The following is a 17,688-nucleotide window of genomic DNA, read 5'->3' as shown; positions in this document are numbered from 1 at the left end:
TGTGTCTTCACTCCCTTGGGAGACCGGGAGGGCACCTGTGGCCTACATGAACAGAGCAAGTCCCTCGTCTTGGGGCTTTATTGGCTTTCTGTGTAAACCAAGGTATATCAGCCTCTTTCTCTCCTCTGTTTTCTTATCTGCAACATTCTTTCTTTATCTCTCTCTAAATCGTTTTCTTTCCTGACACCGTTTCTCCTGAGGGTTCCCCTGGATCCTGTGGGGGCTGGACCCCATCCTATGAGATGCTATATGGGTGACCTTTTGTTTTTGTCAATGACCTCACCCTAGATCCAAAGGGTCAGACCCTCTGGTCTTATACAATGGCCATTGGGCAATTCCAACAGGATATACACTTGTGGGGTGTCAACCAGGAACCAAAAGGTGGCTCTAAAGAGCCACTTCTATATGCTCCAGGGATTCAAGTCCTAATTAAAGTCTGGAAAGATGGGTCCCCAAAGGCTCACCTGCAGTCCACATGGAAGGGCCCCTACCCTGTAGTACTTTCTACCCCCACAGCAGTCAAGGTACCAGGACACGATTTCTGGATTCACTACTCATGAGTTAAGCCATGGAAGAAAACAGAAGAGGACACAGAATACATCTGTGAGCCCCTGGGAGATCTCGGATACCTATTCAGGACTACCAATGAGTGCCATTCTAATGAAAACCCCCAAAATCTGGTTTCTGGGGATGAGATTTCTCAGGACAGCTCTAAAGAGCCAACAGAGCTTGGCAGGGCTTGTACTCCAAAGTAGACAAGAGATAGATCTCCTGATTTCTGAACAAGGAGGGACTTGAGCCATCTTGCATGAGATGTGTTGTTCCTGGGTAAATATCTCCAGCTAAGTTAAAGCAAGTCTTACAGTCCTCAAGAAAAACATTCAGGTCCTACAGGATCTCGAAGAATGAGCTGGAGAGTTCTCAGATGACTACAACCTCTCTTCGGTGGAGGCTTCTCCTGGCGAGGGGGAATTTGTGGCTGGCAATGATGTGATCACTCACCTAGAGCCAGACATCCTGGAATGTAAAGTCAAGTGGGCCTTAGAAAGCATCACTAAGAACAAAGCTAGTGGAAGTGATGGAATTCCAGTTGAGCTGTTTCAAATCCTGAAAGATGATGCTGTGAAAGTGCTGCACTCAATATGCCAGCAAATTTGGAAAACTCAGTAGTGGCCACAGGACTGGAAAAGGACAGTTTTAATTCCATTCTCAAAGAAAGGCAATGCCAAAGAATGCTCAAACTACCACACAATTGCACTCATCTCACACGCCAGTAAAGTAATGCTCAAAATTCTCCAAGCCAGGCTTCAGCAGTACGTGAACTGTGAACTTCCAGATGTTCAAGTTGGTTTTAGAAAAGGCAGAGGAACCAGAGATCAAATAGCCAACATCTGCTGGATCATTGAAAAAGCAAGAGAGTTCCAGGAAAACATCTATTTCTGCTTTATTGACTATGCCAAAGCCTTTGACTGTGTGGATCACAATAAACTGCAGAAAATTCTGAAAGAGATGGGAACACCAGACCACGTGACCTGCCTCTTGAGAAACCTGTATGCAGGTCAAGAAGCAACAGTTAGAACTGGACATGGAACAACAGACTGGTTCCAAATAGGAAAAGGAGTACGTCAAGGCTATATATTGTCACCCTGCTTATTTAACATATATGCAGAGTACATCATGAGAAACACTGGGCTGGAAGAAGCACAAGCTGGAATCAAGATTGCCGGGAGAAATATCAATCACCTCAGATATGTAGATGACACCACCCTTATGGCAGAAAGTGAAGAGGAACTAAAAAGCCTCTTGATGAAAGTGAAAGAGGAGAGTGAAAAAGTTGGTTTAAAGCTCAACATTCAGAAAATGAAGATCATGGCATTTGGTCCCATCACGTCATGGCAAATAGATGGGGAAACAGTGGAAACAGTGGCAGACTTTATTTTTGGGGGCTCCAGAATCACTGCAGATGGTGATTGCAGCCATGAAATTAAAAGATGCTTACTCCTTGGAAGGAAAGTTATGACCAACCTAGGTAGCATATTAAAGAGGAGAGACATTACTTTGTCAACAAAGGCCCATCTAGTCAAGGCTATGGTTTTTCGAGTGGTGCATGTATGGATGTGAGAGTTGGACTGTGAAGAAAGCTGAGTGCCGAAGAATTGATGCTTTTGAACTGTGGTGTTGGAGAAGAGTCTTGAGAGTCCCTTGGACTGCAAGGAGATCCAACCAGTCCATTCTGAAGGAGATCAACCCTGGGATTTCTTTGGAGGGAATGATGCTAAAGCTGAAACTCCAGCACTCTGGCCACCTTATGTGAAGAGTTGACTCACTGGAAAAGATTCTGATGCTGGGAGGGATTAGGGGTAGGAGAAGGGGACGACCGAGGATGAGATGGCTGGATGGCATCACTGACTCGATGGATGTGAATTTGAGTAAACTCCGGCAGTTGGTGATGGACAGGGAGGCCTGGGGTGCTGCAACTCATGGGGTCGCAAAGAGTCGGACATGACTGAGCAACTGAACTGAACTGAACTGAATGCCCCTACTAATCCCTGTTATCACATATTGATGCTGCTTAGGATTGCTCCATGTATTATCAATTGTCTCACCCATTTGTCTCTTTTCAGGTCAACAAGCTACAACATGCAGTGCTAGTTCAACAAGGACATATAAAACTACACCCAACCATGGAAAATATCACTCACCCTTAGATGGACACCACTATAAGGACTCTGAGGCTTGAGACTAGCAAGAGGAGGAGACCCAATGCCCCTCGCCATCCTAGCTCAGCAGGAAACAGTAGCCAGAAAGACCTTGATGCCCATATTCCCAAAGAATTATGCCTCCCAGTTTTTGAGGAGGGAATGTTAGGTAGTTAGGAAAAGTGAGGCTAAAAGATAGAGAAAAGCCCATGAAAATTGAACAAGGAAAGGTCCACGCACCAGAGTGAGAACCTCAGTGAAACAAACAGCCCTCATGGCTAACCCAATTTACATAGGGCAGGCTCAGGGGGAGGTGAAAAAACCTAAAAAGAGGTGCCAAAATTGAGCCTCAGGCTTCTCCTTGCCACTCTGTGCTTCTTTTGGATCGACCTGCCCTCATGCCTTGAGGATGTATTTTCCTTTGCTTGCCAAATAAAACTGAGCTGTAACACCGATCTGTTCATCACTTCAAATTTTTGCTGTGGCAAGACAGAACTGAGGAAATTACAAACTCCCCCCAACAATAATAATTAATACACCTAGACAGAATATTAAAAAGCAGAGACATTATACTTTGCCAACAAAGATCTGTCTAGTCAAGGTTATGGTTTTTCAAGGAGTCATACATGGATGTGAGAGTTGGACTATAAAGAAAGCTGAGCACCAAAGAATCGATGCTTTTGAACTGTGGTGTTGGAGAAGAATCTTGAGAGTCCCTTGGACTGCAAGGAGATCCAACCAGTCCATCCTAAAGGAAATCAGTCCTGAGTGTTCCTTGGAAGGACTGATGTTGAAGCTGACGCTCCAATACTTTGGCCACCTGATGTGGAGAGCTGACTCATTGGAAAAGACTCTGATGCTGGGAAAGACTGAGGGCAGGAGGAGAAGGGGATGACAGAGGATGAGATGGTTGGATGGTATCACCAACTCAATGGACATGAGTTTGAGTAAACTCTGGGAGTTGGTGATGGACAGGGAGGCCTGGTGTGCTGCAGTCCATGGGGTTGCAAACAGTCAGACACAACTGAGTGACTGAACTGAGATATAACACCAAAGGCATAAGCTGTGAGAGAAATAACTGATAAGTTGGCCTTCATTAAAATGAAAAACTTCTGCTCTGGGGAAGACATGGTTAAAAAAATGAGAAGACAAAACAAAGACTAGGAGAAAATATTTGCAAAAGATGAATCTGATACAAGACTGTTATTTAAAACATACAGAGAAATATTAGAGCTCAATAACAAGGAAACAAACAACCTGATTGAAAAATGGACCACGATAGACCCCTCACCAAAGAAGATATGCAGATGGAAAATAAGCATATGAAAAGATGTTTCCTGTCAGATGTCAGCAAAGAAATGCAAATTAAGAAGAGATACCACCATATGGATGGACAAAATCCAGAATGATGACCACACCAAATTCTGGGGAGAATATGGAGCTATAGGAACAACAGAATCATTGTTGTGGGAATGCAAACGGTGCAGGCACTTTGAAAGGCAGTTTGGCAATTTCTCACAAAACTAAACACACACACACACACACACACACACACACAAACTAAGCACAATTTTGTCATAGGGTCCAGTATTCAGACTCCTTGATATTTACCCAAATGAGTTCAAAACTTGTCTACACAGGTACCTGCACTGGTTAGTTATGGAAGCCTTATTTCTAATCATCAAAACTTAGAAGTAACCAAATTCTTCATCAGTATGTGAGTGGACAAATAAACTTGGTCCATGTATACAATGAACTATCACTCAGTGCTAAAAAGAGATAAGTTATCAAGACTTGAAAGGACACAGAGGAGCCTTACACATGTGTGACTAAGAAAAGAAGCCATTCTAAAAAGCTCCAAACTATGAGTCTAACTATGACATTCTGGAAAAACACAAAATTACAGAGACATTAAAAATTCAGAGATATCCAGAGGTTAGGGAGGCAGGGGTGAGCACAGAGGATTTTCAGGGCAGCAAAACTACTCTGAATGATAATACTGGATATACTCAATGACTCAGTCATGTCTGACTCTTTGTGACCCCATGGACTGTAGCCAATCAAGCTCCTCTGTCCATGGGATTCTCCAGGCAAGAATACTGGAGTGGGTAGCCATTCCCATCTCCAGGGGATCTTCCTGACCCAGGAATTGAACCTGAGTCTCCTACATTGCAGGCAAGTTCTTTTACCCCTGAGCCACTGAGGAAGCCCATAATGGTGGATACATGTTATTAAATATTTGTCAAAACTCATAGAAATGTACAGCACTGGAAGTGAACCTTAATTTAAAACTGTGAACTCTAGGTGATTATAATGTGTGAATACACGTTTGTTAATTGTATCAAATGTACCATCTGGTGCGGGATGTCACTTGTGGGGAAGGCTGTGCATGTCAGGAGGCATGGGATACACGAAACTCTCTACACTAGTCAACTCGATTTTGCTATGAAACTAAAACTGCCCTAAAAGATAAAGTCAATTCAAAATTGGCCGGGGGGAAACCAATGTAATGTGGTGGAAGTACTCACTTCTCTCCTGCTCCCTTACACCCCACACAGAATGGTTCAGTTCCCATACTTCTGTTCATAAACTGTGTGTTTATCCCCCAATAAGCAATTCTCTGCAACAGCAGGTGGTGTCTTACAAATTAACTTAATTCTGACCCTATCTTATCTGGAAATAGCGTCAGATCCCACAAGTCAAGTGCCGGGAGCCAGCACGAGGAGTCTTGCCCATGGCAAATGTCATGAGGTTAAGAGGCCAGACAGGCAAAGGCGAGTTGGGCCTTAAGGGAACCTCTCTGGATCTGCTCATGCATCTGCTCCCAAAACCAGAGTCTGCCTGCTTTACTGTGTTATGCTTTCCACCTACTCTTCTGACATTAACAGGGGGCTGTCCCCCCACCACCTTTTTCTGGAAAAAGTTAATTTAGAGCTTTTAGATAATAAGTTTCCTGGGCATAATAAGAGTGTTTCAATCCAAAAACCCCTCTGATGGCTTTCTAGCCTGCCTGCCGGACTCTTACAGCTGCACATGTGATTGTTCACAGCCTCCCGACTGCAAGAGGCACAGGAAGCTTAAAACATCCTAGGAATTTAGGGGCTTCTGAGCAGTCAAAATCATTATAAAAGGACTGATTAAGGGTTTCATTTGTTGAGCCGATACTTGCTGCCAAGTTTTCATATCTTTTATTTGTTGATATAGTTGGTATGTAGAAAAAACAGGTAGTAACCCTTGTGTTAGCAACATTAGATCTTTGAGTTAAATACTTTCTTTGTTATAACCCACTACACCTTTATTCTACAGGAATGTAACTTTATTTAGTACTTTGAGGGTGATGCAGATTAAAGAAAAAACACTTCAAGGGAAAAAGAGTTTTCTGGTTGATAGACATTTATCTAGGAAAAGAGCCATAAAAATGTCAACAGGCCCCCTGGCCAGAAGATGATGTAAAACCACCTAAGACCTTTTGTATACGGGAAGGTATGCAAAAAGAAAGCCTGGTCTCAATAGGGTCAAGACTGCTGCCCTTGCATAACTCTACATATTCCATTATTTCTTTATGTACAACTTGGGGTATATAAGCTGCTTTTGAAAATAAAGTTGTGGGCCTGGCACGGATGCTTGGCTCCCCCATGTCGTTCTTTTCTCCCTTTTCTGGCTGAATTCCCATCTGGAGCATGGAGGCTCACCATGTCTTCTTATTTGCCCTGGCTTCTAAGACCCATGTGAGAGGGAGCCCAAGGTGGGGCACCCTCCGCTATTCAAGCAGGCACCGGTGGCCTACGTAGATGGTGAAACTCTTTGTCTCAGAGTTTTATTGGTTCTCTGTGTAAACCAAGTTATTCAGCCTCTTTTCTCCACTAATTTTCCTACTACACTATTCTTTCCTAATCTCTCTTTATATCTCTGAGTAAATAAGTCTTTCCTCGCCTACTCTGTCCCCACTTTGAATTCCCTGGATCCACTGGGGCTGGACCCCGGCAGTCAAGGGCTCAGTCCCACAGGACTGCCTGCCTCCACCAACCACCCCCATGCCCCCAATCACAAGTCTAAGTTGTCACCTCTACTCCTGGTCAATCTGCTGTATACTGGGGCTCCCATGATCTCCTCCTTAGATTTGATAATTTCCTAGAATGGCTCACAGAACTCAAGGAAACTCATTTGTTATAAAAAGATGTGATAAAAGATACAGATAAGCACCCTGGTTGAAGAGATATACGAGGCAAGGTATGCGTAGGGGAACACCAGAGTAGTCCTCTCTCTCTGGGCACGTCAGCCTCCTAGCACCTCCTCGTGTCCACCAACTTGGAGGATCTCTGGACCTGGTTCTTCAGGCACTTTTATGCAGGCTTAATCACTTATGCATTAACTCCATTGTCAACCCCACTCCCCTATCTGGAGGATAGGAAGTAGGAGGGAAATATTCAGCCATCTTCATAGCTTAATCATTCTGGTGACAAGTCCCATCTAGGAGTCATGTGGAAGTCAACCAGAATTGACTCATATAAGACACACAGATGGGAAGGGGAGAAATAAACCTGTCTATTTGCAAATAACATGATTTTCTATGTAGGAAATTCCAAAGAGGAGAATGAAAAAGCTGGCTTAAAACTCAACATTCAAAAAACTAAGATCATGGCATCTGGTCCCATAACTTCATGGCAAATAGAAGGGGAAAAGTGGAAACAGTGACAGAATTTATTTTCTTGGGCTTCAAAATCACTGCAGATGGTAACTGCAGTCATGAAATGAAAAGATGCTTGCTCCTTGGAGGAAAATCTATGACAAACCCAGACAGCATATTAAAAAGCAAAGACATCACTTTGCAAAAGTCCACATAGTCAAAGCTATAGTTTTGACAGTAATCATGTATGGATTTCCCCGGCGGCTCAGCCAGTAAAGTGTCTGTCTACAATGTGGGAGACGTGGGTTCCATCCCTGGGTCGGGAAGATTCCATGGAGGAGGAAATGACAAACCACTCCAGTACTCTTGCCTAGAAAATCCCATGGATGGAGGAGCTTGGTGCAAGCTACTGTCCATGGGATCGCAGAGTCGGGCACAACTGAGCGACTTCACTTCACTTCACTTCATGTATGGATTTAAGAGTTGGACCATGAAGAAGGCTGAGTGCCAAAAAATTGATGGTTTTGAACTGTGGTGCTAGAGAAGACTCTTGAGAATCCCTTGGACTGCAAGGAGATCAAACGAGTCCATCTTAAAGGAAATCAACCCTGAATATCCATTGGAGGGACTGATGCTGAAGCTCCAATACTTTGGCCACCTGATGTGAACTGCTGACTCATTGGAAAAGACCCTGATGCTGGGAAAGATTGAGGGCAGGAGGAGAGGGGGGTGGGCAGCAGAGTATGAGATGTGTTAGATAGCATCACCAATTCAATGGACATGAATTTGAGGAAGCTCCAGGAGATAGTGGAGGACAGAGGAGCCTGGTGTGCTGCAGTCGATGGGTTGTAAAGAGGTGGACATGATTTATCGAGTGAACAATCACAACAACCTCCCAAAGGCCCTGTCTCCTAACACATCACATTAGGGGTTACAGCTTCAACACAGGAACTTGGGTGACATAAACAGTCCCTAATGCCAAGGGTGGGGAATTCTCACTAAATTGACTCATCAGGATTCCTGCTAAACCTGGGATGGGCAGGCCAAGCCCACGGTGGTGCCGGGTCAGGAGGAAGACTCAGGACCCTGACTCACTCTACCCAGTAGAAAAGCCTGTCATTACAGTCATCAGAACAGGCCAGTGCTGACCCATAGATGACTACAACTTCTATAGAATAGGAAGCCCCAAATCCCTACACAAACATGACCAACCAGCCTCTGACAAAGAGGCTGAGGTTATTCAGTGCAGGAAATACAGCCTTCTCAACAAGTGGTACTGGAGCCGCCCCAAAAATAACTCCAAAAATCAAAACCCCCAAACTTCACCCAACCATCACATATAACATTTGTAGGAAAAACACCAGCAACAACAAAAGAGGAAATCCCCAGGACTTATGATGCAGCCAAGAGTTTTTAAGACTGGACAGCAAAAGCATGACCTGTAAAAGGGAAAACTGATAAAAATCTCATCAAAATTTAAAAAAAAAAAGCTGCCCTATGAAATATATACCAAGAGGATAAACAGACAAGCTACAGACTTCAAGAAACTGTAAATGGTATCTCCAAGAGAACTTGTGTCTAGTACATACAAAGAACTCTCACAACTCAACATGAACAGGGAAAATAAAAATAAAAAGCAATTTGAAAGTAAGGAAAAGACATGAACAACTATTTCAAAGAGGATACACATGAAAGACACTCAATACCATTAGCCATCGATAAATACAAATTAAAACCACAGTGAGATATCATGGCATGAAGATTAGAATGGCAGGAACACAGTGAAATGACATCAACTACTGGTGAGGACTCAGAGAAACTTGACTTCACATCCACTGCTGGTGGAAAAGTAAAATATTATAGCCACTCTGGAGAAGAGTCTGGCAATTTCTTGGAAGATTAAATGTGCAATTACCATACAACTTAGAAGTCAGACACTTGGCTTCTATCCCAGAGGAATGAAAATTTATGTTCACACAAAAACCTGTACATTAAATTTCATAGCAGCTTTGTTCTTTATGGCTTAGAGCCGGAAATAACCTAGATGTCTTTCAGCAGGTAGAAGGCTAAGCAACTGGGGCAGATCCATGTCATGGAATGCTGCTTGGTGAAAGAAGGGAACCAACTACTGATACACGCAGTGTGGACAGATCTCTGGAGATTCTGCCAGGTGGAAAGCCCAGGTCCAAAGCGTTAGACACTGTACGGCGGTGGTGGTGACTTAGTCGCTCAGTCGTGTCCAACTCTCTGCAGCGCCATGGACTGTAGCCCAGCAGGCTCCTCTGTCCATGGGATTTTCCAGACAAAAATACTGGACTGGGTTACCACTTCCTTTTACAGGGGATCTTCCACACCAGGGATTGAACCTGTGTCTCCTGCATTGCAGGTGGATTCTTTACCAACTGAGCTACCAGGGAAGCCCCTGCTGCTGTTGTTGTTCAGACCCTCGATTCAGTTCAGTTCAGTCGCTCAGTCGTGTCCGACTCTTTGCGACCCCATGGACTGCAGCACACCAGTCCTCCCTGTCCATCACCAACTCCCAGAGTTTACTCAAACTCATGTCCATTGAGTCGGTGATGCCATCCAACCATCTCATCCTCTGTCATCCCCTTCTCCTTCTGCCTTCAATCTTTCCCAGCATCAGAGTCTTTTCCAATGAGTCAGCTCTCCACATCAGGTGGCCACAGTATTGGAGCTTCAGCTTCAACATCAGTCCTTCCAAGGAACACTCAGGACTGATTTCCTTTAGGATGGACTGGTTGGATCTCCTTGCAGTCCAAGGGACTCTCAAGAGTCTTCTCCAACACCACAGTTCAAAAGCATCAATTCTTTGGTGCTCAGTTTTCTTTATAGTCCAACTCTCACATCCACACATGACCACTGGAAAAACCATAGCCTTGACTAGATGGGCCATTGTTGGCAAAGTAATGTGTCTGCTTTTGAATATGCTGTCTAGGTTGGTCATCACTTTCCTTCCAAGGAGTAAATGTTTTTTAATTTCATGGCTACTGTCACCATCTGCAGTAATTTTGGAGCCCCCCCAAAATAAAGTCTGCCACTGTTTCCACTGTTTCTCCACCTATTTGCCATGAAGTGATGGGACTGGATACCATGATCTTTGTTTTCTGAATGTTGAGCTTTAAGCCAACTTTTTTCACTCTCCTCTTTCACTTTCATGAACAGGCTCTTTAGTTCTTCTTCACTTTCTGCCATAAGGATGGTGTCATCTACATATCTAAGGTTATTGATATTTCTCCCAGCAATCTTGATTCCAGCTTGTGCTTCATCCAGCCCAGCATTTCTCATGATGTTCTCTGCATAAGTTAAATAAGCAGGGTGACAATATACAGCCTTGATGGACTCCTTTTCCTATTTGGAACCAGTCTGTTGTTCCATGTCCAGTTCTAACTGTTGCTTCCTGCCCTGTGTACAGATTTCTCAAGAGGCAGGTCAGGTGGTCTGGTATTCCCATCTCCTTCAGAATTTTCCACAGTTTATTGTGATCCACACAGTCAAAGCCTTTGACATAGTTAATAAAGCAGAAATAGATGTTTTTCTGGAACTCTCTTGCTTTTTCTATGATCCAGCAGATGTTGGCAATTTGATCTCTGGTTCCTCTGCCTTTTCTAAATCCAGCTTGAACATCTGGAAGTTCACAGTTCACGTATTGTTGAAGCCTGGCTTGAAGAATTTTGAGCATTACTTTACTAGCATGTGGAGAAGGCAATGGCACCCCCTCCAGTACTCTTGCCTGGAAAATCCCATGGACGGAGGAGCCTGGTAGGCTGCAGTCCATGGGGTCGTGAAGAGTCAGACATGACTGAGCGACTTCACGTTCACTTTTCACTTTCATGCATTGGAGAAGGAAATGGCAACCCACTCCAGGGTTCTTGCCTGGAGAATCCCAGGGATGGGGGAGTCTGGTGGGCTTCCATCTATGGGGTCGCAGAGAGTTGGACACGACTGAAGTGACTTAGCAGCAGCAGCAGTTACTAGCATGTGAGATGAGTGTAATTGTGCGGTAGTTTGAGCATTCTTTGCCATGGCATTTCTTTGGAATTGGAATGAAAAATGACCTTTTCCAGTCCCGTGGCCACTGCTGCGTCTACTACATTTGCTGGCATATTGCGTGCAGTACTTTCACAGCATCATCTTTCAGGATTGGAAATAGCTCAACTGGAATTCCATCACCTCAACTAGCTTTGTTCGTAGTGATGCTTCCTACGGCCCACTTGACTTCACATTCCAGGATGTCTGGCTCTAGATGAGTGATCACACCATCATGATTATCTGGGTCATGAAGATCTTTTTCGTACAGTTCTGTGTATTCTTGCCACCTCTTCTTAATATCTTCTGCTTCTGTTAGGTCCATACCATTTCTGTCCTTTATTGAGCCCATCTTTGCATGAAATGTTCCCTTGGTATCTGTAATTTTCTTGAAGAGATCTCTAGTCTTTTCCATTCTGTTGTTTTCCTCTATTTCTTTGCACTGATCACTGAGGAAGGCTTTCTTTGCACTGATTACTAAGCAAGGAAGCTTATCTCGCCTTGCTATTCTTTGGAACTCTGCATTCAAATGGGTATATCTTTCCTTTTCTCATTTGCTTTTTGCTTCTCTTCCTTTCACAGTTATTTGTAAGGCCTTCTCAGACAGCCATTTCGCTTTTTTGCATTTCCTTTTCTTGGGGATGGTCTTGATCTGCCTCCTGTATAATGTCAGGATCCTCATTCCACAGTTCCTCTGGCACTCTATCTATCAGATCTAGTCCCTTAGATCTGTTTCTCACTTCCACTGTATATTCATAGGGGATTTGATTTAGGTCAAACCTGAGTGGTCTAGTGGTTTTCCCTACTTTCTTCAATTTAGGTCTGAATTTGGCAATAAGGAGTTCATGATCTGAGCCACAGTCAGCTCCTGGTCTTGTTTTTGCTGACTGTATAGAGCTTCTCCATCTTTGGCTGCAAAGGATATACTCAATTTGATTTTGTGTTGACCATCTGGTGATGTCCATGTGTAGAGTCTTCTCTTGTGTTGTTGGAAGAGGGTGTTTGCCATGACCAGTGCAGTCATTAAGTCATCTCTGACTCCTTGTGACCCTATGGACTGTAGCTGACCAGACCTCCCTGTCCATCACCAACTCCCAGAACTTACTGAAACTCATGTCCATTGAGTCAGTGATGCCATCCAACCATATGGTCTTCTCTTGTCCCCTTCTCCTCCTGCCTTTGATCCTTCCCAGGATAAGGGTGTTTTCTAATGAGTCAGCTCTTCTCATCACGCGGCCAAAGTATTGTAGCTTCAACTTCAGTATCAGCCCTTCCAGTGAATATTCAGGATTTATTTCCTTTAGGATTGACTATTCCACAGGACTCTCAAGAGTCTTCTCCAACACCACAGTCATATATTTCCATGCATATAACATTTTCAAAATGACCAATTTTAGCAATGAAGGACAGATCAGAGGATGCCAAAGTTTAGAAGTTGGTGTGGGTGTAGGCTGTCAAACGGTGACATGGGGGTCTTTGGGTTATGAGATGTTCAGCAGCTTGACTGTGCTGGTATCATGGACATGACAAAGTCGTACAGAACAAAAGAGTACAAAAAAATCTGAGAAATCTGAACCACACTGGGGGTATCTGTTAATTTCATACTCTGGCTAAGATATCTAGTGTTGCTGCTGCTGTTGCTAAGTTGCTTTAGTCGTGTCCGACTCTTAGTGACCCCATGGACTGCAGCCCACCAGGCTCCTCTGTCCATGGGATTTTCCAGGCAAGATATCTACTACAGTTCTGCAAAATGTTGCCATGAGGGCAATCTGGGTAAGGCTAGAAGAGGTCCTTCTGTGTCATTCCTCTTTATTCACATATTGAAAGTGAAAGTTGCTCAGTTGTGTACGACTCTTTGCGACCTCATGGACTAAACAGTCCATGGAATCCTCCAGGGCAGAATACTGGAGTGGGTAGCCTTTCCCTTCTCCAGGGGATCTTCCCAACCTAGGGATCAAAACCAGGTCTCCGCATTGCAGGCAGATTCCTTACCAGCTGAGCCACGAGAGGCTCAAAAACAACAAACATTTGTCTCCTACAGTCCTGGAGACAGGATGTTCAGGACCAGAGCACCAGCAGGCTCGGTGTCTGGCGAGGTCCCTTCCTGGTTTATAGCTGCCCATCCGCCCTGTGTCCTCACCTGGAGGAAGGGATGCTGCAGCTCCGTGTGTCTCCTCTACCAGGGTACCAGCCTCATCATGGGAGCTCCACTCTCGTGACCTCATTGCCTCCCAAAGCCATCACTTTCCAGTTAGGGTTTCAATGTGTATGTTTCCAGGGAAGCAGAATTTACACATTCAGACAATAATGGACATAGTAACATACAATATCATCTTTATACAATTCACAATTTTCTCAATAAAAATTCAATTGAAAAACTGCAGTGGGCCCACGGGTAAGGCACTAGGAGGTGACTGAGGTCAGGGGAGACTCCTCAGAGATGATCTCGAAGTCGAGAACTAAGCCAGGAAAAGTTGCTCAGACAGGGTGAGTGTGCAGTGAGTGGGCAGGAGCTTGGGGTGCCCACCAAGGACCTTCCTGTTTCCTCAGCTGAAAGGGTCATCTGTTGTAACTGGGAATAACAGAATTGATTCCAAGTTGGGTCTGTTTCTCTTCTGTTAACATTTGCTTCCTGTTGTTTTTGTTATTGTAATCACTAAAAGGATGCTGTCTATAGGTGTCAGCATCCTAATAGCCCGCGTCAGGGAACCTGCCCTTCTGCCGGACTGCTAACCTAAAGTGTCCTTGTCCAGCTCACAGGGGGACATTTTGACCCTGCCCACCTGTGAATGGCTGCAGAAAAGAAGAAATGAACACATTCTCTCACCAATGCTGGCCAACCCAGGAGGTATTTTGCAAGACTTATGTCCTTTTTACTTTCTCACTTCCTTCTCCTCCCTTTTCTCTAAGAGAAACTGGCTTCCAGACCCTGTTAAGACAGTACTGTAGGGTGCTAGCTTGCCATCTTGGCGGGGGCCCAGCTTTCTGAACAAAGCTGTGTTCCTTGTCTCAACACACTGAATTATTTGACTGCCATGTGGTGAGCAGACCGAGCTTGGACTCAGTAACACTGTGACAAACTAAAGCAAATTTCCAAAAGTATCAAGTAAAAAGGTTACTGTGGGTACTGGGTGGTTCTGTGTGGTGGGTGAGGGATGCAGAGACATGTAATTTGACAGGAACCCGTTACTGAGTCCAAGCTGGATCTGCTGAACACACATAAGGCCAATGAAAAGGAGAGGTGAGGTGCTGAGGCAAGGAATATGACCTTATGCAGAGAGCTGGCTGACCGAGAAAATGGCAGTCTCATGTCTCAATAGAACCATCTTGTCGGGGTCTGGATGTCTGGTTCTTTAATAGAGTTAGGGAGAGAGAAGCAAAGAGGAGCTATAGTCAAAAGGCAGCATAGACAGGGAAAGGCAGAGAGGAAGTAAAGCAAAAAGGGTCTTCCGTCTTGCAAAACGTCTCTGGGAAGGGCCAGCCTTTGGAAAGTAAAGTGAAGTCGCTCAGTCGTGTCCGACTCTTTGCTACCCCGAGGACTATAGCCCACCAGGCTCCTCCATCCATGGGATTCTCCAGGCAAGAATACTGGAGTGGGTTGCCATTTCCTTCTCCAAAGGGGCGTGTTTATCTCTTCTCTTTTTGTAACCATTCACAGGTGGACAGGGTCAGATTATCATTTCATGAGCTGAATGGGCACTTCAGTCAGGCAGAGGGGCAGGGTCCTTTGAGGCAGGCCATCATGTACGATTATAATAACAACAGCAACCAAAAGCAAGTTAAAGAAACAATTTTCAACATGGAGTCAGAATTGGCTTCTCCCTGCAGCAAACCTACCAATCATAACAGGCTTTTGTATCTCCCCTGTCCCTCGTTGATCCCTGCAGAATGGGCATTTCCCCATCTGAGGGACGACTTCAGAAGGTCACCAGTCAGCATACAGCACAGCCAAGGTCACCAGGGGAAAAGTCACTATGGATTGAGCACCAGTTAAAAAATTAACTGACTATCCTGAGTGGCACGGCGAAGGGTTTCTGTGTGAGATAATGGTTTAGAATGAGGTGGAAAGTGACGAGGACGAAGGCTCTGATACTGCTGGGCCCTCTGCGCCTTTGGTGGAGTGCCCCAGAGGGGACATTCAGGCTGGTGGCCGGGGGTGAGGGCTGCTGCCCTCGGCTGTGCACCCTGCACAGCACTTCCGCTCGTGCCCCTTTTCAGCAAGGGGCATGAGCCTGTCAGCAGGTGGCATCAATTTGGGGACTGGGGGCGCTCTGATGTTTGGGTGGGTGGGTGGCCTTGTTGCCTAGTCCAAGCTCGCTCTGTTAGGCACTAAGTGAAAGGCGCTCAGTCGTGTCCGACTCTCTGCGACCCCATGGACGATACAGTCCAGGGAATTCGCCAGGCCAGAATCCTGCAGTGGGCAGCCTTTCCCTTCTCCAGGGGGATCTTCTCAACCCAGAGATCGAACCAGGTCTCCTGCATTGCAGGTGGATTCTTTACCAGCTGAGACACCAGGGAAGCCCAAGAATACTAGAGTGGGTAGCCTATCCCTTCTCCAGGGGATTGTCCTGACCCAGGAATCAAACCAGGGTCTCCTGAATTGTAGGTGGACTCTTTACCAGCTGAGACACCAGGGAATCCCCACAGGGCAACCGATTAGCTGAGAGACAAGATGCTGAGGCAAGGAATAGGACTTTAATCGGAAAGCCGGCTGAACAAGATGGCAGAAAATTGTCTGAAAACAACCATCTTATTGGGGGTCTGGAGGCCAGATTCTTTTTATAGAACAGAGGGGGAGAGGAGGTGAACAAAGACAGTAAAAAGGCCATTAAGCTTGCAAATATCTCCTGGAACGGCAAGCTCAGGAAAGGGATGTGTTAATTTCTTCCTTCCTCCCTTCCACAGGTGAACAGCGTCTGAATAAAGGCATTTTAACAGTCAGGCAGAGGAGCAGGATTCTTGGTATGAGCAGCCGTTATGTATGATTATAATAATAAAAGCAACGAAAAGCAAATCAGAAACAGTTCTAACCCAGATCAGGATTGGCTCATCCCTGCCACAGCCTGAGAACTCTGTGGGTGACGCAGAGTTACCTGCCTCCTCCACCGTGTGCGGGGAGGGGGGCTCCTCTCCTCTGTTCTGTCTCATGAGCAATCAAATGCTGGCTGTGCCCCACTATGTTGTTTCATGACCTCCTGATGGGGCCTGCCAGCTACTTGGAAAACACTGTTCTTTGGGGTTTCCACCTTCGCTCAGTGAGGCATCCAAGGCAGCCCTGGGATGGATAGGGACTTGGGGAGTGGGCCTAAGCAGCAGGAAGCCTCACTGAGTATCTCTGAAATACTATCAGGTTTAAGAGAATCCGCCTTTGGAATTAGTCTGGGGTTGGGGTTCCCTGGTGGCTCAGATGGTAAAGAATCTGTCTTCATTGTTGGAGACCTGGGTTTGATCCCTGGGTCAGGAAGGTCCCCTGGAGAAAGAAGTGGCAACCCACTCCAGTATTCTTGCCTGGAGAATTCCCATGGATGGAGGAGCCTGGCGGGCTACAGTCCATGGGATCGTAGAGTCGGACACATGCCTGACTGAACAACTAGCGCTGCTTTAACCTTCGGTGAGCCCAACTGAGGGCGTGTCGCCACGTGCTGCGGTCTGGCCTTCTAAGGGAGACAGATTCTGCAGAAGCAGGCGGAGTTCTCTGAAGGCGTCCAAGTGGGTGGGGTGGACTGTGGTGGTGACCGCTGGGTGTCCTGAGCTTTGCTGGCTGTAGGGGCAGCGCTGGAGCTGGTCGGGGGGGTTGTTGCAGAGAAGCCAATTCTGACTCCATGTTGGAAACATTTTTAGACTCGCTTTAAGTTGCTTTTGTTATTATAATTATACACAGTAGCCTGCCTCTGAGGACCCTGCCCTTCTGCCAGACTGTAAATTAAAGTGTCCTTGTTCAGCCCATAATCTGTCCCTGCCAACCTGTGAATAACTTCAACAAAAAGAAGAGATTAACTTACCCCTTTCAAAGGCTGGCCCTTTCTGGAGATGTTTTGCAAGACTGAAGACCCTGTCACTTTACTTCCCCACCGCCTCTTCCTCTCTGCTCTGCCTTTTGACTTCAGCTTCTCATTGCTTCTCTCATAGGCTTTGTAAAAGAACCTGGCCTCTAGGCCCCAATAAAATGGTCATTTGGAGACATGAGTTGGCCATCTTCTTGGTCAATCTGCTTTGGCTTTCCAAATAAAGTCCTGTTCCTTGCCTCAACACCTCCTCTCTCATTGGCCTGTCCTGCAGCAAGCAGAGTGAGCTTGGACACAGTAAACGGGCTTG

Source organism: Capricornis sumatraensis, chromosome 5, assembly GCF_032405125.1.
Source record: "Capricornis sumatraensis isolate serow.1 chromosome 5, serow.2, whole genome shotgun sequence".
In the NCBI taxonomy this organism is placed as follows: Eukaryota; Metazoa; Chordata; class Mammalia; order Artiodactyla; family Bovidae; genus Capricornis; species Capricornis sumatraensis.
Note: the sequence above shows the minus strand (reverse complement) of the source record.